Raw genomic sequence first — 27,879 nt, forward strand, 5'->3', positions numbered from 1 at the left:
TTCAAAGCATTTGCTATTTGTACTTTGTTCAAAGAGATTATAATTTAGTCACATACCACTGTCTCACACATATAATCTTAGCTACTCAGAGGCTGAGATCTGAGGATTGAAGTTTGAAGCCAGCCAGGATAGAAGTCTTTTAGACTCTTATCTTCACCAAATAGGAAGTGGATGTGTGGCTCAAGCCTTGAGCAAAAAGCTCAGGGATAGTGCTTAGGCCCTGAGTTCAAGCCCCAGGACTTGGGCTCCACTCCAAAAAAAAAAATCAAAAGAGACTACTAAACTGAGCCCCGGTGGCTCTTGCCTGTAATCCCAGCTACTCAGGAGGCTGAGATCTGAGGATTGCAATTTGAAGCCAGCCTGGGCAGAAAAGTCCCAATGAGATTCTTATCTCCAGTTAACTACTCAAAAACTGGAAGTTGCCGGGTGCCAGTGTCTCACATCTGTAATCCTGGCTACTCAGGAGGCTGAGACCTGAGGATTGCCGTTCAAAGCCAGCCTGGGCAGGGAAGTCCTGTGGCTCTTATCTCCAATATACCTCTCAGAAAACTGGAAGTGGAGCTGTAACTCAAGTGGTAGAGTGTTGCCTAGAACTGACAGACAGTGCCCAGGCCCAGAGTTCAAACCCCACTACCGACCAAAACAAACAAACAAAACAACAAACAAACAAAAAATCTGGAAGTTGAGCTGTGGTTTACAGTGGTAGAACATTTGCCTTGAGCAAAAGAGCTCAGGGACAGGGCCCAGTCCCTCAGTTCAAGCCCCATAACCACCACCACCACCAACAACAAAAAATCACTTAAGGTATTGTGAGAGTGGCACAGGATTTAAAGATTAAATGATGGAAAATGTTGCTTCTGATCCTGACTTCACTTACTGAGCAAGCAACTTCTTGCCTTCATACATAAAAAATGTCCTTGTTGGGGGCTGGGAAGGTGGCTCAGTGGTAGAGTGCTTGCCTTGCATGCATGAGGCCCTGGGTTTGATTCCTCAGCACCACATAAGCAAAAAGAAAAAAGCCGGAAGTGGCGCTGTGGCTCAAGTGGTAGAGTGCTAGCCTTGAGCTGAAGAGCTGAAGGACAGCGCCCAGGCCCAGAGTTCAGGCCCCACGACCGGATCCCCCCCCCAAAAAAAAATTGTCCCTGTGATTGTGAAACAGCTCCTCTATCACTTCAGACCCCTGCCACTACATAAATATGAAATGTCTAGTCACCATTTTAGGTACCATTTTCTAGGATCAATTACCCTCAGCAATAGAAACCTTCTATAGCTTGAGAAGTTGGGTTCATTCAATGTAGCTTGCCATTAACACGACATTCCTCCAGAGTCTCACATTTTATCTTCAAAGTTTGTGATAAATCAACCTCTGATAACTTCCTTGTCTCCAAAATGACCGCACTTTCCCCTGGCCACAGGGGTGGGAGTTGGGGAGGAAGGATCCTCTTAAAGAATGAGCCATTTTTATCCTAGAGCTTTGTATACCCCCTCTGGCAGGTTAAAACTTTCTCTCAAGACACATGAACTCCATTTGCCCAGTTTGGCCATAAAGAATGATCAGATTTATTGGGGCCTTGACAATGTCTAGAGGGGAATACTTCAAGTCAGCAACCTTACACAGCCACAGAAAAATCTCAAAAATGCTTCCTTAGAGCTTGGAGCAATGCTATGGTGGCTATAAGAAAATGAATTCTGAATGTCCTCCTAGGTGCTAAACTGATGAAGAACTTTTTAAATCTTTCTGGGCAGAGTTAGATTGATAACAGGATCCAGTGTCTCCTGAGAGCCCCCTTGGACCAGCCGAGACAGACAAAAGAGGAGACACATTTCCATTTAAAGCAATTCTTATCTGGTGATAAGAATATCTGGTATATTCTAACTATCAAGAAGAGGGTCACATTTTATACACATTATCGCTAAGCCACATGAGACTGAAAAGTGGGTGTTATTATCCTCTTTACAAATGAGAGAACAGAAAGGGTAAGTGATTTGGCCAGGGCCACATAGCCAGAGGAAGTGAAAGCCATCATAATTCTCCTATTTTCCCTCTAAACCAATCTGTCTGAGTCTTCATTTGTGGGTTTGGTTTAGGCTTTGAGTGTCCTGCAAGTCCACCTCTTATCCTGGATTTCTTCAAATGCCAGTAGTGAAGCTAGGCACTGAAGAACTGGACGAGTAGTTCAAGGTCCACTCCCAGGTGAGTGTCTAGGATGCAGAAATTCTCCTCTAATTGAAGGAAGACTCAACATTTTTTTCTAGCTCTCATTTTATCAGCTTGCTTTGGCAGCGTTCAATAATGCAGACCAAACTTTTGGTTATAGAAATAAAACAAAATAATGGTATTGAATAAAAGTGAGCACTTCCTTGTAACACATCCTAGTTTTCTGTGTTCCCAGACCAGTAGTTTTACCTGGGGAGCAATTAGGGTTTTCAAACACACAGACATTTCATTATGATCCTGAGTTTATTCTCTATGGTTGGGAAAGAATCTGTTGGAGCCAATATAAGAATGTTTGAGGTTTTCTTAGCCTATTTGAGGCTTTGACTCAATGGCTAGAAAACAGACCACATGAAAGGGTATAGATCCCTAGTTACTGATGAATGCACATAAAATCAACGTGTGTGTGTGTGTGTGTGTGTGTGTGTGTGTGCGCGCGCGTGTACTGAGGTTTTAGCTCAGGGCCTGGCTATTCGTTTTATTCTGTTTTGTTTTTTTCTCAAGGCTGATGTTCTGCTACTTGAGCTACAGCTACACTTGCAACTCTGTGTGTGTATTAGGGTGTGTGTGTGTGTGTCTGTGTTTGTGTGTGTGTGTGTGTGTGTGTGTGTGAGAGAGAGAGAGAGAGAGAGAGAGAGTTCAACACCCTGAGTAGCTAAGATTACAGGCATGAGCCACCAGTAGCATCTGACAATCTAGATTTTGATGCCATTGTGAGAATCTAAGTTCTTCAGTGACTGAGGAGTCAGTATACACGTTGAAAAAAGTTTTATTACAGATACCTCACAAATGTAACATTTAGAACATCCTAAACCATAACACTATTCTGGTCCCTTTCCCCACCTTACCCTCTTAAAAAAACTTTTGTCCTCCCTACCCATATTTTTAAAATTTTAAATAAAAAAGTATATCCTAGCAATCTGATCAATGGTTAGCTACAAGTGGAGATTCTTAATGTTAGGGAGGTAGGGCGGGGAGAAAGCCAGGCACAGTGGCTCAAGCATATAATCCTAGCTACTTGGGAGGCAGAGACTGGGAGACATGGTTTGAGGCTGGTCTGGGAATAAAATTTCATGACACTCCACCTCCACCAATGGCTTGGCATTGTGGGTATGGCACCTGTCATCTCCAGCAGCAAAGAGAAACATAGATAGGATGAGTTCAGTCCAGGCTGCCCAGCACATAAAATGAGTCCAGGCTTTGAAAATAACCAATACAAAAAGGGACTGGTAGAATGGTCTAACTGGTAAAGCACCTGCCTAGAAACATGAGGGTCAGAGTTTGGTCTTCAGTACCAAAGAAAAAAAAGATTGTGGTTTTTTTTTTTGTTTTTTTTTTTTTTTAAGAAAAATTCTGACTTTCTCTCTGAGTGTTTCTCTAGCTTTCCTATACTGAAGTAGAATGACCCCCTGGGCAGGCCAGGGTCCTAGTGAGACACCTTTAAAACAATATCGAGTTATCACCTGCTCAACCAATGCCCAAACATACGGATCTTTTCTCTTTTATCAATAAGATCAGCATTTTAGGATCTCTTTATGGAACATAATATTGAACTATCCACCATTCAGCATCTATCAAAAGTGACATTTATGGAAGGTTAAATGAAGAATATGGAACCTATCCATTTCACCAAAATTTTAGAGTTTTTTGTTTTGTTTTTGTTTTGTTTTTGTCGGTCATGGGGCTTGAACTCAGCCTGAGCGCTGTCCCTCAGCTCTATCTGCTCAAAGCTAGCACTCTACCACTTGAGCCACAGCACCACTTTCAGTTTTCTAGTGGTTTATTGGAGATTGGTTTCATAGCTTTTCCTCCCCTGGGTTAGTTTGAACCATGATCCTCAGATCTCAGCCTCCTGAGTAGCTAGGATTACAGTTGTGAGCCACTGGTACCTGGCTAATTTTAGAGTTTTTAAAAATATTTTTTTGAAACATGCCTTCTATTTTGGTCTAAGCTGTACCTACCAGCATAATTTGCAATATACCAAAGTAAATTTGGCAAGGTATAAGCACAAGCTCTCTCTCTGTCTCTCTCTCTGTGTCTCTCTCTCTCTCCTCTCTCTCTCTTTTTTCTTTTTTGTCGGTCATGAGGCTTGAACTCTGTGCCTGGGCGCTGTCCCTCAGCTCTTCAGCTCAAGGCTAGCACTCTACCACTTGAGCCACAGCACCACTTCCGGCTTTTTTCTGCTTATGTGGTGCTGGGGAATCGAACCCAGGGCCTCATGCATGCAAGGCAAGCACTCTGCCACTGAGCCACCTTCCCAGCCCCCTCTCTCTTTTTATGAAAGACCAACTTTCTTTCTAAAGAATCCCAATATAGGAGCGAGGAAGACATGTTTGATTTGGTAACAAAGTGTGGTGAAGTATAAGAAAGAGTATTTCTGAATCTTATTTGTTGGACAGGATGGATAATTTTGTGTACAGTATTATTTGAGTTTGTCACCTGATAAAGAGGGACATTTCATATCAAATACTGAGGTATCATCTTGCAATTAGCCAGGTGCAGTGGATGTGCCTGAACTCACAGTGACTTGGAGCAGGAGGAAAGCATGACTATGTATGGCATGGTACATGAGGTTGAGCAGTTCTGCTACCCTGGGATGCTACAGATGCTCTGAGATGCTGATATCCTGGGATGCTGATACCCTGAGATATTGCTGCTGACTTGGGATACTGATGTTACTTTGGGCTGCTGACATTGCCCCAGGATGCTGCTACTGAACTGGGATGCTGATACCTTGGGATGCTGATGTTGCCCTGGGATGCTGCTGCCATCAAGCAGAGGAGACTTCTGACATGAAGTCAGGACAAGCTATTCTCAGCAGGGGTGGCTGTGACTAGTGCCACAGGATAATAGTTTGGACGGCTTTGTTATTCTGCACCTTGTATATGGAAGAAATATTGTGAGAAATCTCTTCTCCAACTTATAATTGGAAAATATTTGGCTTAAGCCAAGAAGTTAACACATTTCCTTCCATTCAGGTAAACAGAAAAAGAATTAGATGCATGATATCTGTCTATCACTCTCTCTCTCCATCTTTCTCTCTCATTATTCCTCTTTCTCTTGGTCTCGTCTTTTTCTCTCTGAGTGTCTGCTTCTTAGTGGCTCTTACTTGGTGTCTCTCCTTTTCCCTGTCTCTCTGTCTCCATCTTTCTCTTTTTCTTTCTCACTTTCTCTATTTTTCTCTCTTTCTCTCTCTCACTCACACTCTTTTTCACCTTCCCATATTTGCCTTTCAGGAAGTTCTGAAGCCAATTTACAGTCTGAGACCAGTGAATAAGTTTATTCCCTGCCTCTGTGTGCTTCTCTTCCCTACTCTTGCTTTCATTTCATTTATGTTTACTCTGGTTACTCCTAGTAACCATTTATGCTTCATAGTAATCATTTCTGTTTACTCCTAGTTATTGGTCTCCATTTCTATCCATTCCTGTTTTACTGTATGCTAGGGAATCTGCAGGGATAGAAACAGGGTGCTTGATAAGTGCTCCTTAAGTGAATAAGATTTGGATGCTAACTTGGCAGACAGTATGATCAAAATGGAGACGCCTGGATTTTCCCTTAGTCATAGGGCAATGCCTTTGCAACTTTCTAGGTTCTGCAATTGTTTCTTCAAATAAAATCTTACATGGGCCAGGCACTGGTGGACTATGTCTGCAATCCTACCTACTCAGGAGGCAGAGATCTAAGGATTGTGGTTCAAAGCCAGCCCTCACAGGAAAGTCCATGATACTCTAATCTTCAATTAACTACCAGAAAACCCAAAGTGGCACTGTGACTCAAAGTGGTAGAGTGCTAGCCTTGAGAAAAATTGCTCAGGGATAGCGTCCAGAGCCTGAGTTCAAGCCCCACGACTGACCCCCCGCCCACACACACCCAAAAAAACCTTACAGGGAAGAGATAGCAAGCACATAAGAAAGAAGTTGTTCTGTCTGAGATGAATGAGAAGGAGAGTAGGAGACCTAGGGTTTGGGGCCCCATCTCTAAAACGTGAGCTCTCTAGGGGTGCTGGTGGACCAAACCTAACCCTAGCTACTCAGGAAGCTGAGATCTCAAAAATAGTCTATCACTCTTATCTTAGTATCCAAGACTCTTATCTCCAATTAATTACCCAAAAGCCAGAAGTAGACCTGTGGCTCAAGTTAGGTAGAACTCTAGCCTTGAGTAAAAAAGCTCAGGACCCTGAGTTCAAGCCCCAGGACTGGCACAAAACCAAAACCAAAAACAAAGCAAAAGACAACAAAAAACAAACCCTTGAGCTCTCTGAAGAGCACCTGCAGAAACACCTGCAGGGCAGTGTGGAGCCACAGTGCTGTAAATGGAACTATGCTAAAGGGATAGCACTTGCCAGGCAGGCTGTCTGCCCACTGGCTGAGGGCTGCCCTCTTGTTTACCTTATCCAGGCACTGATCTATGGATCAAGAAGCAGCCTGGGGCAGGCTCATGCCCCAGCCACCTGGTTGATTCTCCATGTCTGTTTGGGCATTCCCTAGCCTTCATATTTCTCCCTACAAGCTGTGATGAAGATGGACCAGACAGGGGGTTGAGACGGAGGAGATCTCACCCAACGCCTCAGCAGTGGCAGGGAGGGGGACAAGGAGGAGTAAGTGGGGGTACTGAACAAGGCCTCTGGCTTTGCCCCTTTTCTGAAAACTCCTATTCCAGGCTTCGACACCCTACCCCACCCCCAGCCCTGTGCTGTTTGTCTAATAAGGAAACCTTTTTGACCTAGCCAGTGAAAAGTCCAGGCCCTTCGTCTCATTACTGCCAAGCCCAGAACTAAAGAGGTGAAAGCTGGCAGCCTGAGGCTGCCTTCAACTTGGCAACTGCCCCTCAGGGTCTATGTGTCAAAGTCCCAGCCTCTCAATAGGGCTGTGTTTTCAATCCCAGTTAAACAAAGCCCAGCGTCTCCCTCCTGGGCCGGAGCGCTCTGTTCTCATCTTTCCGAGGGGGGATTAAGGGCTGCTCTCTTGTTTGGGTGTCACTCTGCCTTTGAACTGCTGTGGCTTCATCTGGTTACAGGCTCAGCTTCCTGCCAGGAAGTGGATTTACCTCTGATTTGTTGTTACTCTCTCCGCGGGATGATGCCAGTCCCATTCTCCCCAGACCTCACCACCCCCTCCCTCCACCTCTCCAACCAGACTCCCTGAAATCGCTCCCAGCTCTATCTCCATCTGCTGAATTCTCATCTCATTCAAGCAAAAAACAAAATGGGGACTCCAAAGATAGGGGTCCCACTTATTCTGACGGAGATGGGGCTGAGGAGGATGGGGTTACAGGAGGCCCAGACAAACACCATTAATGCCTTTGCCAAGACTGGTTAACTAGGGTCTTAAATGAAGAGAAGGGTTAGATATGTCTCTCTCTGGGGCCATGGAATGAGTGTCACTTCATTCTGTCCTAGGTATTTCTGCCTGAGGTACTAAGCAAGATTTCCCAGGTCTAGGGATCATTTGATCACTTTTTAAAGCTGTATTTTTACCTTTATGGATAATAACAGAATGATAGAATGAAAGCCACTGCCCAGGGGGAGAGGTGTGTGTGTGTGTGTGTGTGTGTGTGTGTGTGTGTGTGTGTGTGTGTGTGTGTGTGTGTGTGTGTGTGTGTGTGTGTGTGTGTGTGTGTGTGTGTGTGTGTGTGTGTGTGGTGTAGAAAGGTGGAAAATGAGGTATATTGACACCCAAACAGAAGAGACAGGCTTCATCCTGGAGAGGAGACCATTGCTTTATTCTAGGAAAGAGCTAGAAAAATATCGACGTGTAACTAGGCTGACATTATGCCCATTGTCTAGAACATGGTTGTCCAGAACTCTACAAGCTAACGTGAGAGTTATGGGCCATCGTGTAGCTACAGTGGCCTGCTTCTGGAAATCTGCTGTGCCTGTCCCCTCAGGATAGCTCTTGGGATAACTTGTCGCAAGCCCCATTTTGGAATCAATACAGGTGTTTTGTTTTTGTTGTGGTGGGTTTTTGTTGTTGTTGTTGTTTGGTTAATGTGGTCTTGTTTTTACAACTTTCCTGTTTATGACCAATTGGAAGGAAAATAACACTCTTCCACTAGAAACAGTGAGATGAAACCAGATTGGGATATTTGTAAGAAAAAGGGGATGAGAGACGGAGGAAAGGGGGTGAGGGTCAGAGCCATAGAAAGAAGCCCAAAGACATCATTTCCTGCCGGGGGAGGAAAATGGTGAATGGCAGTAAAACAAGAAGGGCAAAAGAGCTGGAGAGGGAAGGGCTAGCTCAGATGGGATAGACAGAGGCAAGAGAAAGCCCTTGGCTACCCTCCAGAGCCTGGCCTTCCTCGGTGTACAGGGTCCTGGGCCCCAAAGTGTGCTGGCCCAGGTCCTGTCTGCTGCTCCCCTTCACAAAGCCTGGGTTGTGCTCTTGGCAGGGCTGGGCCTCCCCACTACTGAGGGCCTGGCTGGGGCGGCTGTCCCTTCCCAGCCAGAGGCCCCAGATTTGTCCAAGTGCCAATGCCTAATGAGGAGCTCATTTGAATCCATGCAAAGTACCAGGGAGCAAGGAGACATGCTAATTAAAGTGATTGCTGTTCTTTAATTAAGCAATAATTCCCCCCAAAGAGGGAATTATCATGCAAATAGAGCCCTCTTGGGTGAGGTAAGGGCTTTGGGCAACAGCTGAGGTCTGTTAATAAGGCCCCTGAGCATTGGAGGGCAGATATCCAGAAAGCCCCATTGAGCTGGGTGATAGAACCAAGAAAATGTACTGCCCTTTGTCTCCTCAGGCTTTGGCTGAAGATATGTGGGAGGCAGGCACCCAGCACCCGGTGCCACTCCTGTCCCCTGTTTCCTTCCTTTGCCTTCTCTCCAAGAGACACTTTCAGAGCAAAGAGGATTGCAGGACAATGTCTAGCTTCACACAACTGATGTTCCAACTAGGAATCATCAGCTTGGAAGGGTCAAAATGGGGTGAGATGAGAGCTAAGATGTTCATAAATATGGAAGATATTGCACGAGGATGTGCTCTGATATGATAAAATGTGTGCTGCTATGATAAAATAGAGAAACAGCACAGGCATTAGGCATCTGCCTGTGGGCAAGCCATGGTTCCTCTCCCAAATTCTGCATTTTCATCCCAAATTCTGCATTTTCATCTTTAGAATGAGTCAGAATAAGTACAAGATGCTGTTCATGTGTGGGTAAAAATGTATGAACAGAGTGTGCATCTAAACCCAGGGTTCTTGACCCGTGGAGATTAGTTGCCTCCAGAGAAGTGCTGTCAGATGGAATGGATTTTTATATTTTTGTTTGCTGAATTTTACAGCCTTACTCCCAGGAGACAATGTGTTGGGGATATTGTTACAAGTTGGTGGAGTGGGTACAACTGCCTTGAGTGGATGGAGGCCAGGTATGCAGTAACTAAACAGTCCACAGAGCACAAGGAGACAGTCCCATCCAACAAAGACTCATCTGCTTTAAAATATCAATAGTGTCAAGGTTGGACAACTGGTTGACTTGCTTACTGCTCAATAAAGCTTGAGTTTTGTTAAAATACAGAAAGAGAGAGAGACAGAGACAGAGACAGACAGAGACACAGAGAGAGAGATCATAAGACTATGGTTCTAAATCCCCTCTTGGATCGGCTTTAAGATCATTCTGTGTTCACACAAAGAAAAGCTTAGACAGTAACAGACAGGAGCTCAGGAGTACAGGCTGGTGCTGGGATTCCCATGTAAGAAGCAAGATTAAAAAGCATTTGCCTGTGTTGGCAGCTCATACCTGTAACAATCCTAGCTACTCAGAAGGCTGAGATCTGGGATCACAATTTGAAACCAGCCTGGGCAGGAAAGTCTGTAAGACTCTTATCTCCAATTAACCAGTGAAAAGCTAGAAGTAGAGCTGTGGCTCAAACGGTAGAGCACTAGCCTAAAGCACAAAAGCTCAGGGACAGTCCCCAGGTGCTGAGTTCAAGCCTCAGGAGCAACACACACACACACACACACACACACACACACACACACACACACACAGCATGTTAGAAAAATATAAGTTGGTCATAAATCCAGGGAGCTTTCAGGGCAACAGAAAACCATCTCTGATATAAGAAAAGGCAGCTGATCAGAAGAGAGCCATAGACAGGGCTGCAGCGTCCAGCCCAGCCTGTAGGCACAGCAAAGTGGTGGAAAGCAGGCCAGGTGCATATGAGGAAGCTATACTTCAACAATAGCAGACAGTACTCATCTACCTAATGCTTTTATTGAGCTCACTGTTTCAATTCAATGGGGAACTATTATTATCACCACTTTGCAGATAAGGAAATCAAGATATGGAAGCATGGATTACATAATTTGCCCAAGTACCTAATAAGCTCTAGGATTTCCTCTGAGGTGGTAATGGAAACAGTGAAGTCTGGACAACTGATACCTCCTTGAGCCTCATCTTGTGATGGGTGGTCACCTACCATTTATGGGAGCCAGGCCTCAACAAAGTGCCACTCCACCCCACCACGGCCCTGGATCTGTGGAGGCAGACATCTCTGGGCTTTGTGTTGAGGCCTAGCACACAGAGAGACAACTAGAGAGCAAAGGCCAGGATCAGGGAAGGGAGTAACCAAGCCGGGTTTTGCCTGTTGAGCTCATTCATTGAACATTGGCTCATCCTTTCCACAGCCCTGCAGCTTTCCTACTTACAGAGCAGAGGTGGAGGAGGTATGCTGCTTCTGAAAATTACTTTTACCTTTCTAATGGCGTGTGTTTCTGATGGAGTTGGTGTTCCATTCAACGAAGTGACGAAAGCAAAAAGTCAACAAACCCAGCAGGTCATGCTTGGGGTTTGGGGAAAACCAAGCCTCGTGCTCCCCCAAATCTTGGACCCCATTCAATTTTGTGTTCACTTGCTGCAAAATAAATGTTTTGTGTTACAAGAAGACTGAGATAGTATCTCATCAGCCCCACCAGGTTAGCACTGCCTCTGCCAACCACTCACTCTGCATTTGGCAAGGGGAAGAAAGTGTGGAGAAAAACAGGACCAGCCTCTGTTTTCAGAGGATTTTCATCAGTCAAAAAGAAAAAAAACCTGCCAGGCTTGTGAATATTAAATAAACTCTGACTCATGGAGACATATACCTTGCTTTGCTTTGCTGATCCGTGTGGGTAACAGACAGAGTTACATTACTTTACAAAGTGACAGCTCTAACATTCTGCAGACTTCTGGAAACTGCTCTGGCTTTTTCTACACAAAGAACAATCCACAAAACCGCCCATGGTTTGCAATGCATAGAAGTCTGTTTACAGGATCACAGACTTAAGACCTCTTCTTGGTCCAAAGGGAGCTGGTGAGATCATCAATTTAATCTCCTTCCACCTCTGGGGAGGAGGGGGCTGGGTGGCCTGAACACCTTCCACCAAGTAAGTCTTAGGTCTGTATGATGAAGTCCCTAAGGGCTAACACCAATTTTTCCCTTCTTTTTCCATTGCAGAATTTATAAGTGGGACTGAAATGAGAGCATAGTGTTGCTTTGCCAGGAACAAAGATTTTCAGTGTGTTTCAGTCACTAACCTAAGACATCATAATATAAGCCAGTCTTCCCTCTCTCCTTCTCTAGCCAGTCCTGAAATTAAAGCAAGTCATCCAAGAACAACAATAGTCAGAGCAATGAAATTACTACGTGCAAAACACTGTTCTACATCTCCTAACAACTAAGGGGTATGTACAGGTTGAAGCTCCTTTATCTGAAATGCCTGTTTTGGATTTGGGTGTATTTACATATACATGATGAGTTATATACTGGGGATGAGACTCAAGTACAAACTCAAAGATCATTCATGTAGCCTGAAGGTAACATTATACAATACTTCCAGTGTGCTTGTGTTTCTACCATGACCTATCACATGTGGTCAGGTATGGAATTTTCTACTCATGGTATCACATTGGCACTCAAAATCTTGCAGGTTTAGGATTGTTTTGGATTTCAGAGTTCTGGATTAGGGAGCCTCAACCTGAGATATTGCTACTGTCTTTTATTGTTGTGGTTGTTGGTAGTGGTGGTCATGGGGCTTGAACTCAGGGGCTTGGGCACTGTTTCTGAGCTTTCTGTTTAAGGCTAGTGCTCTACCACTTTGTGCCACTTCCCATTTTCTGGTGGTTAATTGAAGATAAGAGTCTCATGAACTTTCCTGCCCAGGCTGGTTTTGAACTGCCATCCTCAGATCTCAGCCTCCTGACTAGCTAGGATTACAGGCGTGAGCCACTGGTACCTGGCTGTTTCTGAGGAGTAGACTGGAAGTACAGGGCTGATATCAGGCCCCGAATATAAACCATTGTTTGTCTGCTACCCTGTGTAACTTCTCTTATTCAGGTAGCTAGCTAACACATGCATATGTATATGCATGTATGCACACATACAAACAGATACGTGCACATGAGTGAATTCTCCCTACTTGCTTCCCTTCCTTTTCTGTCATAATTGGAATACAAACACTATATTCCCTAATGGCTGTGAGAAGAGGTCTTAGTCTGTGTGAGTTGCTACAACAAATCCCTTAGACTAATGTCAGTCATGGTGGTTCACAACCGTAGTCCATCACTTGGGCAGTGGAGATGGGGATTTGAATTCAAGGTCAGCCTGGACTACATAGGGAGACTCTGTATCCAAATCACCACCACCAAACAACAAGAATTAATTGTTCACAGTCCAAGGCTGACAAGGCAGCGGCCTGGTGTGCAGGTTCACTGTGCCTCGAAGATGGCACTTTTTGCTGCCTCTTTTCACGGTGCTCATGAAGCCTCTTACAAGGGCACCAATGCGATTCACCAGGGTGCAGACCATGAGATTTACTTCCCAACGAGAGGCCTCCTCTCTGATGCTATCACATTGGATGTTATTAGGTCCCAACAGAAGAATTCTGGGGACATCAACACTCAGACCAAGCAGAAGAGTATAAGAAGAAGGCAGCCAGGAGTTATTTGCCTCATGAGCTTATCAAGTTTCCCACCCCTGTCTGACATGCCTGAGTTCCAGGGTCTCTTCTCACAGTGATTGCTCACTGCCCAGGCACTGGGCCAGGTGCTCTCTTTCAGCAGTAGAGAGAGATAGAAGGCCAGAATTAGTATGCAATTTCCATTTCCTCCAGAAAATGGGGCTTCCTGAACTCCCAGGAATGGATCTGACAGTCACCAGGGAACAGGCAGGTGGTGAGAAGGTTGGTGAAGAATTTAGTTAAGGAGAGAATGGGGCAAACTAGAGAGAGACCAGAGAGGCATGGAGAAGACACAGGAATCTTAGTGAAACTACTGTCTTTTAAGGGTTGTTATAGGCTGTGGGCATGACTTTAAGAATGCCTACCAAAAGCCATGTGCTAGTGGCTCAGGCCTGAGATCTGAAGATCAGGTTCAAAGCCAGTCCAGGCAGACAAATCCACTAGACTTTATCCCCAATTAACCAGAAAAACAACGACAACAACAGAAGTGGAAGTGTAGCTCAAGTAAGGCCAGTCATGAGTGAAAAAGCTGAGTAGGAGAGCAAGCTCCAGTACCAGTACACTAATGCATACATCTGTGTGTGCACGCGTGCACAGACACATATTCATATGAGAGAGAGTGAGAGTGAGAGAGAGAGAGAGAGAGAGAGAGAGAGAGAGAGAGAGAGAGAGAGAGAGAGAGAAGGAAATACGTAGAATGCAAATAAGTAGAATGTAAGAGGGAAACCAATGATAGAGATTCATGAGTTCTTTTCACATATGTATTTACTTTGTTTACAAGCACTTTAATAATGTGTACAGTGTACTAATCACATCTAATCTGCATCACAGACATCATAAGTTCCATTATTTATGGGTAAAGTGTCACTATGTAAAACAAATATTATCCATATTGTTAATGGACACTACAATTGTTTTTACCCCAGTGATGATGATAACTACACGAATTATAATAGTCAATTTTTATTAGCATGTTCTTGTTTATATATATGCACACACACACATATATATACCTTTATTAATTGATATCTCTGATCCAAATGCAGCATATGAACTATTTCATGTACTCCTCAGAATAGTTCCAGAAAATAGCTTACTGTTTCAAAAATGAGAAAATGTCCAAGATGTTTGATTTTGTTTTTTGTCAGTCATGGGTCTTGAACTCTGTGCCTGGGTGCTATCCCTGAGCTCTTCAGCTCAAGGCAAATGCTCTACCACTTGAGCCACAGTGCCACTTCTGGTTTTCTGGTAGTTAATTGGAAATCAGAGTCTCACAGATGTTCCTGCCCTGGCTGGCTTTGAACTGCAATCCTCAGATCTCAGCCTCCTGAGTAGCTAGGATCACAGGCATGAGCCACCAGCCCTTGGCGAGATGGTAGTTTTAATAACTTTTTTTGTTTGTTTTTGCTTTTGACCTAAGACATAATGCCAATGGATAAAGAGCTGCAGTTGTCCAATCCAAACATGGATAATTAAGAGCTCTCTTAATGATGAATCAAACACTTTACAAACTATACAATACACCCTAAATCCTCAAAGCATCCTGACAGGCTACTGGGTATTGATCCATATTTTAGTGATGCGAAAATGTACCCGTTTTTCTAGGGAACCAAGGGACTCACCATGGGAAGATCTCTGGTATTTTCAGGGGCTCATGTGTTCAGAGCTGCTTTTAGAAGACAGGTATCCTGTAGGGACTTAAAATCAAATCTTTCGAGCAGCACATAAAACATTTTATCAAAATCTAGTCAGTCCAACTTACACCCAAGCAATTAAAGTTGCCAGAATTTGCTCCCACAATGCCAGTCCTTTAGCGATCTTGACATACTATAGCTTATTTTTTCCTCTTGGGGAGGAAGAAGGGAAATTCCATCATAGAGACTAAGGGATTGGCCCCACTCCACAGAGCAGACAAGAAGATAATGAGGGAGCTAGGAATAAATTATACCAGACAGGTTTCCCAATTCTCAGCTCAGCGCTTTTTTCTATGAGACCATCCAGCCTCAAATAACTCATTCGTTAGCTGCCTCTCCTTTGTAAATATCCCCCAACTCCTTGCCATTCTCTTTTAGGCCCTTTTGCTTTCTTTCATATTTTAGACAAGGGCTCCTTTGCTGAGCTATACTGAGTGACAGGGAAGATGGCATTCATGTCTGTTCTGTCTGGGGACTTGGTTAGGGACCTGTCCTTTTCTTTCCTGTAAATTGATCTGCATGCACATTCTTTGTTAGTGCAAGATCTGGGAAGTCATATTCTCCTGAACCGGTGTATGGGTAAATTAATCTAGCATTACAAACCCCAAACAGTTAGTTGATCTGTGTGTAATAGGTTTAGGCAGTGCGTCTCCGGAGTTTGGTCTGTTCCGCATGAAAAAAGGCCACAGAAATCCCTCTGTCCGTGAAATCCTCTGCACACAATTCAGGAAATGTACAAGACAGTGAGAATACAGTTGACCTATTGGAATTTCTTTCTGAAGGAAAAAAAATAGGTTGCAGAGGAAAAATTGTTGATTGTTAATCCCTAGCGTTGTTTAAGAGGGCTATCTTGCAGTTAGTCATTAGAGGAAAAATTCCTAAAGCTTGGTAGGGGGAGGGGAGGACCAGATCATTTAATAACATGTCAATATTAAGTTACATCATAAATAATCAGAACTTCCTGCATAGTTAATGGGAACTTTGTTGTATAAATTTGGAAATCACCCAAGTGGAGACAAGTGACTTCTGTTATTGTTTAACCCTCTGGGCTCAACTTACTGTATGTGTGTGGGGGGGGGGGTGGAGGGGAGCTGTTATTTTGAACTTTGGTACTTTTCAGCAAAGTTTTTTTGGGGGGGGGCTGTAAACCAAGTGCAATTGACTTATGGTCATTTTCCTTTCACTCTTTTTCAGTTTTCGATTGATTTTTTTTTTCTTATAGACGATCAGCTAAGATCCAAAGTCAATTGTGAAGCTTGCAAGACTGCCAGCCAGTTTGTAAATCTTTAGTGGAACAGAAGCAGTGCGCTGATGACCAGTGCTGACTACGCTTGCTGAGGCTGAAGGGAACTCTTGACACCTGTCACCTGTCACTCTTTCCCCATCATTTCTAACCCTCGAGGACTCTAACGGCTCAGAGTATTAATTTGAGTTGGTATTAAATTCTACACAACAAGATCTGAATTTCTACTAGATGAGGGGAATATATAACTAAAGTTCCATAAACCATAAAGTACAATGCAAATGTAAAGATTAATGATGGTGATTATCACCCACAAAGAATAAAGTACCAAGTTCTTTAGTAGTTGTTTTTTTCTGGGGGGGGGTTGGGGGGGATGGAGGCAATACTAAGGCTTGAACTTAGGGCCTGGGTGCTGTCCCTTAGCTTTTCCACTTCAGGCTGACACTCTACCACTTAAGCCACACCTCCATTTCTGGCTTTTTGGTGGTTAATTGGAAAGCAGAGTCTCCTGGAGTTTTCTATTTGGGCTGGCTTTGAACTGAGATCCTCAAATCCTAGCCTCTTGAATAGCTAGAATTACAGATGTTAGCCATATGCACCCAGCAGAATCTATTCTCTTAAAATTAATACTTTACAGTTATACATATTTATGATGTGCAATTTGATATTTATACCCATTGACCACTTCTCTCTCCACCCTCCTTTTCCTTGCCCTTCCCCAGTCTTGAGTAACCATGAGCCGCTATGAGCTCAGCTGTGTTTAGATTCTATCATCCGAATGAGGTCATGTGGTGTTTGGCTTTCTGTGCCTGGCTCATAAAAATCTATTATTTTAGGAATTCTGAAATATACAGTACATTATTATTAACTGTGGTTAGCATGCAGTGCCACAGATCACTAAAATTTACACTTTCTGACTGGAACTTTATACGCAGTTATGCACACTTTTGCTTTCCTTACTCCCTCCCTCACTAGCCCAATTCTAGTCTCCGGTGACCACCTTCCTATTCTCCATTTTCTATGTGATTAAGATTTTTAGGTTCCACATATAAATGAGGTCATGCAGTACTTGTCTTTCTGTGCCTGGTTTATTTCACTTAGCATAATGTCCTCCAGGTCCATCCACATCGTGAATGACAGGATTTCCTTCTTTTTTAAAGGCTCAATTGTATTCCATTGTGCATATGCACTGCATTTTTCTTGTCTATTCATCTACTGATGGTCATTTATGCTGCTCCCATATCTGGCCTATTGTGAATGATGCTGAAATGAGCAAGGAGTACAAATTTCTCGCGTATTGCTTTCAGTGTGTGTGTGTGTGTGTGTGTGTGTGTGTGTGTGTGTGTGTGTGTGTGTGTGTGTGTGTGTGTGTGTGTGTGTGTGTGTGTGTGTGTGTGTGTGTGTGTGTGTGTGTGTGTGTGTGTGTATCTCCAGAAGTGGAATTACTGGTTGTATAGGATAATTCTATTTTCCTTCCTGCTTTATAATGGAAGTAGTAATTTACAATTTCACCAACATTGTAGCAAGGTTTCCTTTTGGCCATATCTTTGTCAACATTGTTGTCTCTGTTCCTTTTTTGGGGGGGGGTTTGGAGGGGGGTCTGGTCATGGGCCTGAACTCTGGGCCTGGGCGCTGTCCCTCAGCTCTTCAGCTCAAGGCTAGCGCTCTACCACTTGAGCCACAGTGCCACTTCCGGCTTTTTTCCTTTTTGCTTATGTGGTGCTGGAGAAATCGAACCCAGGGCCTCATGCATGCAAGGCAAGCGCTCTACCACTGAGCCACCTTCCCAGCCCTCTGTTCCTTTTTTTGAGACAAGGTCTCATCATGTAGTCCAGGCTAGCCTCAAACTCATGATTCTCCTGGCTCTGTCTCCCAAGTGCTTGGAACACAGGCCAGCACCATCACGTTCAACTGCCTGCTTGATACTAGGCATTCTAAAGATATTCCCTTGCCTGGCATTACTGTGGATGTAAGTTCTTTCGTTTTTCCTCCCATGATTCTAGAGCTTAAACTCATGGCCTTGTGCTTGCTAGGAAGATACTGTACCATGTGAGCCATCTACTCAGCCCTTTTTTCATGTATGGTTTTTCAAATAGGGTTTTGACTTTTTCCTAGACTGAAGGTCTATTTATGCTTTCTGTGTAGCTTGGATGACAAGTGTGGGCCACCATGCCCCATTTTGTGTGTGTGTGTGTGTGTGTGTGTGTGTGTGTGTGTGTGTGTGTGTGTGTGTGTATGTGTGTGTGTGATTAGATAGGGTATTTTGAACTTTCTTCCCATGGGATGTCCTGAAACCATAATCTTCTAGTCTCAACCTCTTGACTATCTAGTGTTACAGGCAAGGACCATGCACCAAACCTTGTGCTAATGTAGTTTTCTACAGTGGACACAAGTCATTTCTTTTCTTTTTCATTTTTGTGCTGGTACTGGGACTTGAACTCAGGATCTGGGTGCTGTCCATTAACTTTTTCCACTCAAGACTGGTGCACAACCATTTAAACCACACCATCACTTCTGACTTTTTGCTGGCTAATTGGAGATAAGAATCACATGGACTTTCCTGCCTGGGCTCATTGGCCTTTGAGCCACTGGCACATTAAATAGTTTCTTATCTGATGTAGGTCATATTAACATCTGTATAGGAAGTATTATTATTACCTCCCTATTTTAGAAAATGATGAAATCAACTCAGAAATTCTAGTACCTTTACCAAGGTCAAATGAGGTAGAGTCAGAATCTAATACTGGTCTGTTTGACTCTAGTCACTCTATTATGTAGTTCTTGGAGATCAAGTTGTAACAATTGTTGTTGTTGTTGTTGTTGTTATTGATGCTGGTACCGGAACTTGAACACAGGGCCATGCATTTATGCTTAGCTCTTTTGCTGAAGGCTGAAGCTGTACCACTTGAGCTACATCACCATTTCAGACATTTTCCTGGTTAACTGAAGATAAGAGGAACTCTGATTTGTCTGCTTGGGCTGGCTTTGAACCATGATTATCAGATCTCAGTCTCCTGAGTAGCTAGGATTATAAGCATGAGCTACCACATTAGTATGATAGAAGAACTTGATTCTGACCAAGATTCAGAGGATGTACAATCTTGTTATTTAGCACCTAAAAATCTTCCCACCTAATTGCTGAAGCCACAGCCACTTGGCTCCTGGTACTTCTGTTACATTTCTCTTGGTCCCTTTAGTATCTGTCCATATCTCAAGTGCAATGTCTCTTGCTTTCATTAATACAAATAATATTAAGTCCTGATACAATGTCATCAGCCAGCAAACTGTTTCATTTCTGAAACAGCTCAACTCTCATCATAACAAAAAAACTGCTTGGTTTGTTGTTGTTTTTTTTTTCCACACTCAATCTCATTACAACTCTTTTAACCTCAAAGACATCTCCTTTTCTTTAATCAGTCATTTTCTTTTAGTCTTTCATTCTTTCCTAACCTTTTCCAGCTCACTGTCTGGAATCTATGATGAGTTAATTATTCTCTTACTGATCCCATTTGTTAGTCTCCTTCTGTGTATCCTCCATTAAAAAACTCTAAATTTGGATTGGTGTTTTGGATTGGTATTTTTTTTAAATGTATGTCTGAATGGTTGAATTTATTAGCATACATTAGTTATATGGGGAGGAGGGATTTCATTGTGATATTTCCACCAAGTGCTTAAATTTTGATGGAAAAGAATCATATAACCAAATAGACTCCATCACTATCAATTCATGACCTCCAACCTTGACAAGAGCTTCCGTAATGTTGTAACTGGTTTTTAAATTTTGTTTTTCAATTCTTGTATTTCCTAATGTCTTATCCACAAATTCTGCTACCCTCCTTGAGCCTCCTTTCCACGTTGCATACTTTGAGCTCAGCTGACAAACTTTCCTTTAAATTCTATCAGGATAATTGGTGCTTTCATTATTGGGGACTTAGAGATCCATCTTTGGCTATAGCTTGCTATTATTCCATATTATTCCTAATAGGATTCTTTCCACATTTGTAATCTAAATATTGTTGTACGCTTGCTATCGTTTAGATGTTGAATGTGGCCCAAAGACGTGGTCTCCAGGGTAGTGCTATAAAGAGGTAGTGGAGGCTCTAAGAGGTGGAAGTTTAGGTAACTGAGGACAAAGGGGACTCTGGCACCCTGGGATCTTTCTTTTTTTGGGGGGGGGGTCCGGTCGTAGGGTCTGAACTCTGGGCCTGGGTGCTGTCCCTCAGCTCTTCAGCTCAAGGCTAGAGCTCTACCACTTGAGCCATAGCAACACTTCCGGTTTTTTTCTTTTTGCTTATGTGGTGCTGAGGAATCGAATCCAGGGCTTCAGGCATGCAAGGCAAGTAAGTGCTCTACCACTGAGCCACCTTCCCAGCCCCCCGGGATCTTTCTTTTCTTCTTGGTTTGTGAGTTGAGCAGTTTTCTTCCATCACATGCTTCCCCCATGATACTTCACCACATATTCAAAGCAATGTTGTCAATCAGTCACAGACCAATGTTTGTCTCCAGAAAAGTGAGGCAAAGCAACATTTTTCTCTTTATAAAGCAATCATCTCAGGTATTTCTTATTCTGATGGATAGCTAACACAGTGTTAGAGTGATCCTTGAGTTTTTCTCTTTATCTTCTACATGCAATCAGTTGTCAAGTCCTGCTATCCTAGTTTCTTGAATGTATCTCTTCTTCTATGCCCTTATTACTAATTAGTTTTTTGACTGAATTTGACTGCCTGGATTGCTTCAGAAGTATATTAGTCCATACCAGGGTTCCAGGGGCTCATACCCATAATCATAGTTGCTCAGGAGGCTAAGAGCAGAAAATCTCAGCCTTTTTTTTTCCCCTCAAGACTAAATGCTTTGCCACTTCAGCCACATTTCTAGCTTTTTTGCTGGTTGATTAGAGATAAGAGTCTCAGGGATTTTTCTGCCTTGGCTAGACAGGGTTGACTACCCTGCCCATGTATACCCACGGCTCCCTGTTGCCTAATGCCTCAGTGTACTTCTCTATGTGTCCATATCACAAATAGATTGTGATTTCTCTAAAGCCTGCGATTGCATTATGTCTCTATGTACCCCTGTGCCTAGCAGTGACATAGAGTGGGTGCTCAGTAAAATACTTTTGACTTGAATATTGAACAAATGAATGAATGAATGACTTGCTAATGAACAACAATTTTGAATCTGAAATGACTTCTCAACTTTACAAATAAGGCCCAAGCAGAGTAATCGATGTCAACAAACACGGTTATTTCTTAGGTTTGATTGTAAATGAAGGCTAAATGGTGCTATGCAATACCGGGGTGGTCTGAGTCAGTGGAGTCCCAGGAGAAGTCTGTAGTGGGAGTCTCTGTATTCGGGCTGCTGGCTAGAGGATGCTAAGATTCTTTCCAGTGCCACACCAAACCGTGCAGGACTTCCATTCCATTTTCAAAGCACTCTGATTTCACTTAAACTTTGTGTGTTTTCCATTTTCTACAGTGTTTTAAGATAATAACATACATACAGGTTCTATGTTTAAATAAGTAAAGGGGTGGGAAAAGGAACAACGGGGAACAAGTTAGAATTGAGTTCTTTTTACCTCCCCTACACTGATTTTCTTTCCAGAGGTTTTCGTGAAAACCCTGATGTAGCTAAAGTTAAAGAAGAATCTGTATGTCTCCTGAAATGTACTGAATTTTTATGACCACTAGGTACTATTAGGGCTCCTTTTGTACTTAAACTAATAATAATGATTTTTTTAAAAAAGAAAACTAATTGCTAATAATGATGGTTATTATTATAATTATGTTACAATCTCCAGATGCCAACTGAGTGGCAGGTGCTATTGAGAAAGTATCATGACTTAGGTTTCGCAACAACCTTTTAAATAGAACTTAAGTTTCGTCTTTTCTGCTTGGACAACGAAGGTTGAGTGAGATCAAATAATTGGGGGCAGGTCTAAGGAACCGCCAGGCCACTTTCCAACCCTGCTTGACCTGCCAGCACGCATCTGAAGGCGTGGCAGGTGAGTTAAGGAAGCAGATGAAGTGCCCGAGAAACTAAAGTCTGCAAGTGGAGAAAAGGCGGGGGGCTCCACGCAGCGGGCTAGTCGGAGTCCAGGAGAATCGCCAGGTAGAGGTAGGCGTCTCGGGAAGGGCGGGAGGAAGTGGAGCAGGGGGCGGGGCCTGGGCGGGGCCCTCGGGAACGTGCAGACCATTTGTGTACAGGCCAGAAATGCCGCCTTGGGAAAGTGACGGGTGAGGGGGAAGTGGGTGCAGACACCATGGGCATCTCGGTGACTTGAGGGCGTCGATCAGCTTCACCTATTCATGATCATTTGTGATTAACTTTTTATGCTGTGCTGGGGTGACGTGGCTGTGGAGAGAGCAGGCAGGTAACGGGGAGAAGGGCTCTGGTGCACGGCGTCCCCCGGTTAGTAGATTGGTATGGTCCAGACCCCGCCGCTGATCTGGCAGGCTGCGCGCGCACCCTACGGCGGGGCGCGGGCCAGCGAGGAGCTGAGGCTTCCTCCGCCCGCCTTCGCGTCGGCCGGGATCCCCGCCTCCCGGCTCGCTGGGGCTGCTGCTGTTCACCAGCCGGCCGGGCTCGCGCGTCCGCGCGCTGGGCGGGGGAGGAGCGCCTGGCGGGGGCGCGCCCCGGGACTCCGCCCACCTACCCACCCCCCAGCTCCCCTCCCCGGAGCCCGGGTGCCCGGCTCGCGCGGCTCGGTACGAGACTGGGGGGGGGACCCCGAACCCGCGCGCACGCCCCAGCGCCCCCCACCCCGGCGTGAGAGGCGCCGCGCCCTCCCGCTGCCCTGCCCCGTGCATGGAGGGGCCCGCTCGGATCGCAGCCGTCGTAGCCGCCGCCAGCGCGCGCGGGGGGATGACCTGGGGGTTGGCTCGCGGAGCCGGCTGCCGTGCAGGAGGTGTGGGGGCTTAGCCAGCCCTGCCGAGAGGTGCGGGGCCCGGGGGCGGGGGGTGTGGAGGGTCCCCTCAGCGGGATGGGAGAGGGGGGTGGCCCGGGGTGGGGGACGGGGTGGGGAGGGGTCCACGCGGCTCCGGAGCGGGAAGTGCTGGGGAAGGGTGGGTGGGTGTACCCCGAGATGGCGAGGGGGTCCGGGGTGGGGCCAAGGGCATGTTTGTGGGTAACCCAGCAGGGGAGCCCCGACGTGCCGCGCGTCCTCGGGTATTCGCACCCCCCTCGTGGGAGGAGGCGGGGTGAGGTGACAGCGACACGATGAAGTCTGGGCTTTGGGGACGATCGCCCGGGCAGGTGGGATGCGCGGGGTGTAGCGGGGCGCGGGGGGCGCCCGCGCGCTTTCCCAAGGGAGCGGGGCTGGGGGTCCCCGGCCCCCTCCCCATCCCCGCCGCGCGCCCGCGAGAGACAGTGATTTATGTGCAGGAGAGACGCAAGAGACATTTCCTGCACAATGTATCTTTCTCTGCCTTCCCAGACTCAAGTGACTTCCCAGCCCCAGGGAGTGTGTTTTCCCCCGTTCTCTGTAAAGCTTTCTGTGGATTGCATTATCATTTGCTAAATACACTAAAGGATACATCGCTGTTTGTTTCAGTCTGCGGCTTCCAAGACCTTTGTGGCATCTAAGAATTCCCCTCATAAATCACCGAGGAGGATAGACTCCCTTTACTCTTCTCCAACCCCACCAAGTCAGGTGGAAAGCTCTTGAAATGCCTGCTTTTTTCCTAGTGGAGACGGAAGAGGGTGGCAGGTGCTTTGAAGGGCTGTTCCCTAGTTGGGGTCTGGAATTGAGGAAACTTCACGAACGCAAAGCCCAGCCTTTGTGTCCTACCTCAGACACCTTGGAAAACAGGAGGTAACATGAGATTTATTCACAGGCCAGTGCCAGGAAAGATGAAAGAAGCCAAGTTCGTTCATTCGCAGTCTGTGTCTCCCTGATACCCTAACTCTGGGGTCCCAAGTGACATTTGGCATAACTAAGGGACAGGGCAAGGGGAAGGTGGGTAAGGCTCAAGAATGAAATAGGTTTACTCAATATAATTCTAGAATTGTATGACACATCCCCCCCTCCTGCTAGTCTATTTTTGGCTGAAAAAGTGGGGGGGGGGCGACTTAGGAATAGTTTAACGTTTAGAATAAAATGAAAGAATAATCCTCAGGAAATTTCTGGAAATACAAAATTAGTGCCTGAGAATTCTTAGCAACCCAGAGAAAGGCAGCAAATACTGTAGTCTCTGTTGTGCACATGTTGAAATAAACTGGCATGTACTTGAAGTTATAGGGGAAAGATGGAGAAAACCTGTTTCATTTTGGAAAGAAGTGCCCTGGGTGTGTGTTTGGCAGTGTCTAGAGCAGAAACATTTATATTTCTATAACACACACAAATGTATATTGTTTAACTTTCATTGCAAAAACTCGGTTATAGTCTTTTGAGGAATCTGACTTTGTTTGAATAGTTTAGTCAACCAGGGAAATCAGTTACCGGAGGTGCCTTGCTGTTGTTTGTGTAGTAAGTCACTCGGGATACCTTGATTGATTGCTGGGGTTCTAGTCAACCTTCTCTTCTGTGCAAAGTACTTAAACAGCTCTGGCTCTCAAGCGGGGAAGTACAAAGAACCCTTAGGACTTGGAGCAGAATGATCCAGCTTGTGTAGGTTGCCTTGCTTGTTTTGCAGGTGGTTTGGCTTTTTTTTTTTTTTTTTAATAGAAGGAATTAAGTTCACTTTAAGATAGGACCCTCCCCCATCAGGAAGGCATATATAGACTCAGGCAGGGTGTAGGGATAATGACTTCTGTGATAGGCATTGCTCTGAGAAGATCAGGTAAAATTTAATAACTAGTTCTTGCACTTTCCTCCTATTTCTCCACCTTTGTGAATGCTTTCAAGGCTTCCTGGATGAGCTCACGGTTTTGTGAAAATTCAATTGAGACATTGAGAAATGTTTCTTTTGGGGAATGTGGTGTGATCTAAAACCTGGTGATTGTTTCTGAGTCAAGTGCCAGAAAAAATGATGTCTGGAAGTAAACACTACCTTTGTGAAATCGGAAGGCATAGGACACATAAAAATAATGCATTGGGAAATGTGTTGCTTTAATGTGTAATTGCATTAGCTAACACCATGTGATCAGCATTGGTACTCTGTGGAAGGAGAGATAAGACAATGGATTAGGAAGGGGGTGTAGGTAGATTGCCTGCCAGGTAGTCTCCCAGATGGTCTTATTATTTTATACAAACTAATTAGATTAGAAATGGAATTTGGAGTCTGGTGGCGAAATTGGTTTTAGGACTTGCTGTGAGCCGTATTTGTTCGGTGTTATTTTCACAGAATTTCATTAGTTTGGATTGAGTGGAAATGTTACATTGTTTATTTACATATTTAATCTTGCCTTTAAACACTCCGTGTGATTTTATATATATTACATATTTTTATATATAGTTGTATATTTGGCATGCATGAACTCATTGATTCTCAGGAGCATAGATGTGGTGGCTTTATTTGATTGTTTCCTGTTAAAATTAGAGGATGGTATATGGAATATACTTAACATCACTTTTAAGATATTGGATTACAATGAAATGAAAAACTGTTTTTTTTTTTTTAATCCTTCAAGTTTTCTCCCATTGTTTGTGCACTTTCTCCCCATTGTCAGGCTTAAAACATACAGTATCATTGTCGTCTGTCTCCTGAATAATGGTCCTGAGGTGATATTATTAATGTGGCTTTTTAAAATCAAACTAATTATACTTGCCTAAAAGAGCCACATGTGTGTGATTCTAGCTGCCTGGTGCCTTTTGAGAGCCCTGGAGACAAGCTAGTGAATAGAGCTGAAAATTCATTCTGTATTTGATTAAATGGAACAGACTCGCAGCTCCTTCCCCCAGCAGGGGCTATGAGATCTCTTGATCCCCGAAGCGGCTCCAAGACCCTGGGAATTCCATTAGCGAGCACCTGAGGAATTTCTGCCCTGCAGTGCCTTTTTTGTATGTGTGTATGTATGTGTGTGTTGAGAGGGAGTGGAGCCAGTCTGATTTGGGGGGCGGGCTGGGGGGGGGGAGAGGAGAGATGGAGGGGTGGAGAGAAGGCTGCATTAGAAGGCTCCATATGGTAGCAGATCTAAAATCAAGGCATGACTTAACAGCTTATCTTGTAAGAGAAAAGCCCAACCCAAAGGCAGACTGTGAGTGGGACTTCATTACAAGCAGGACTGTGGTGAAGTGCTTTTAGCAGTGTAAGTACAGAAAGGCACTTCCTTGCTTTCCTTCTGAAGCACAAGTGTACACACGTTGCCGAGTTGGTAAGTTCTCTTTTGAATGATCTTTTGATAAATATATAAAATTGTTACAGTTTGGTCTTGCCTGTAAGGGTTGACGTATATTATGTAATAACTTAAAAACGGAGAGCAAAGTCAGTCTTTTATGGGATGCAAATTACTTTTGCAGAGATGAAATGCTTGTTCCAATAGGCATATTTTAGTTTATACTTTTGGTATTATGCTATTTCACTGTGTTTTTGCTGTATTGTTATAGAATTTGCGTTCACTTAGGGTATGTCTCGCCTTTTGGCTGACTTTTAAACAATTCTATTGGGTTTCTAGTAATTTTTGAGGCACTGTTTTGACAACTCACCAGCAGTTCTAAGGAAAGGAAAATATATCTCCCAAAACCTTGCTGTGAAATCTTTGGAACAAACACTCAATTTTCCTTTTCCAGTCCCTCTTCCCTTTCTCCAAATAATTTTTGTAAACACACATTTTTCATCGTATTAGCCAAGTCCATTTCTGGTGTAATTACACTTCAAGGAGGACAGGTTTGGAATTGTGGGTAGTATAGTTAATTTTGATTTTTATCTCCTGGGAATGTGAATCCCAGTACCAATAGTTTTGAACAAATGCAGGATGCGTTGGCATATTTGATGGTTAATATATTTTGGTGCTGACTAAGTCATGCATCCAGAGCCCAGTTCTTGTTCCCACATGGGAACCCAAAGATGCCTTTTTGAGAAGATGTTTTAATTCTGCTGCCACCACAACCCTAGGCATTTCTCCTATAAGAATGACCAAAGAAAGTTCTTACAGATGAATTGGAATCAACCCTAAATAAAGTCATTGCCTGTCTTGGTTCAGTGTTGAGTTGCTTTGCTGCATGATATCTTTTCATGGCCAGAGGTGATCAGAAAGTTACCCTATAGATCATTTTGTTCTGTTGTACATCATTTCTTAGGAGCTAGTGATGTGCCTTTTAATAGAGGAATAGAAATATATGTGCTGCTCATGTTACTGAATTTAGATTACACATTCTGCCCATGTTTCATTGCCTGGAACTGTTTAGTTGATTTTATTTTTATATTATCCTAATACAGACAGAATTAAGAAGTTGACATAGGGCTGGCTTTTCAGCTGTTCTTCTTGGTATTTTTTTTATGAGCTTGGGCAATGAACTTGACCTAGTCTTGGTGAGTTGTCAAAGCAGTAATCTGTAAAATGGGGATAAAACTAATGTATCTCTCACTGCTGTGGTGGGGATTAGATGAGATAATGAAAGGAAAGCATTTGGCAGATAGTAAAACCTCAATGAATGTTGTTGTTTTTATTAACTCCTCCTGGGCCAGCTTGTGTATGACTTTGATCCAGCCATGATTACTTTGAAGTACTGACTAATGAAGAATTCTCAGACGTTTGTAACCATGTGCCCCATGTAACTGTTGTAGACTTAGTATGTTAAAGTTTTCTTAAATTTGAACTTGGAAGGCACTGAGAAATTGTGTTTTTGGCACTTTTTCCAACTATAACACTTTTTCCAGCTATAACACTGGGCACAAATATATAGCAACAGACAGAGG

General features: G+C 44.1%; 1 protein-coding gene across 3 annotated transcripts in view; it reads left to right on the forward strand.

The window, feature by feature from the left end:
• The first annotated feature begins 22,735 nt into the window (after positions 1-22,735).
• LOC138821376 (cell adhesion molecule-related/down-regulated by oncogenes-like) overlaps positions 22,736-27,879 on the forward strand; it is an 82,056-nt gene continuing 76,912 nt past the window's right edge. The window contains exon 1 of one of the 3 annotated variants that reach the window (XM_070013555.1): positions 22,736-22,788. The gene's annotated coding sequence lies outside the window, so the exon portion shown is untranslated. Of the gene's footprint in view, positions 22,789-22,874; positions 23,019-27,879 lie in introns of those variants that run through there. The other 2 variants (XM_070013553.1, XM_070013556.1) reach the window with 2 other exon arrangements.

Source organism: Dipodomys merriami, unplaced genomic scaffold, assembly GCF_024711535.1.
Source record: "Dipodomys merriami isolate MVZ:Mamm:240054 unplaced genomic scaffold, mDipMer1.0.p SCAF_91, whole genome shotgun sequence".
In the NCBI taxonomy this organism is placed as follows: Eukaryota; Metazoa; Chordata; class Mammalia; order Rodentia; family Heteromyidae; genus Dipodomys; species Dipodomys merriami.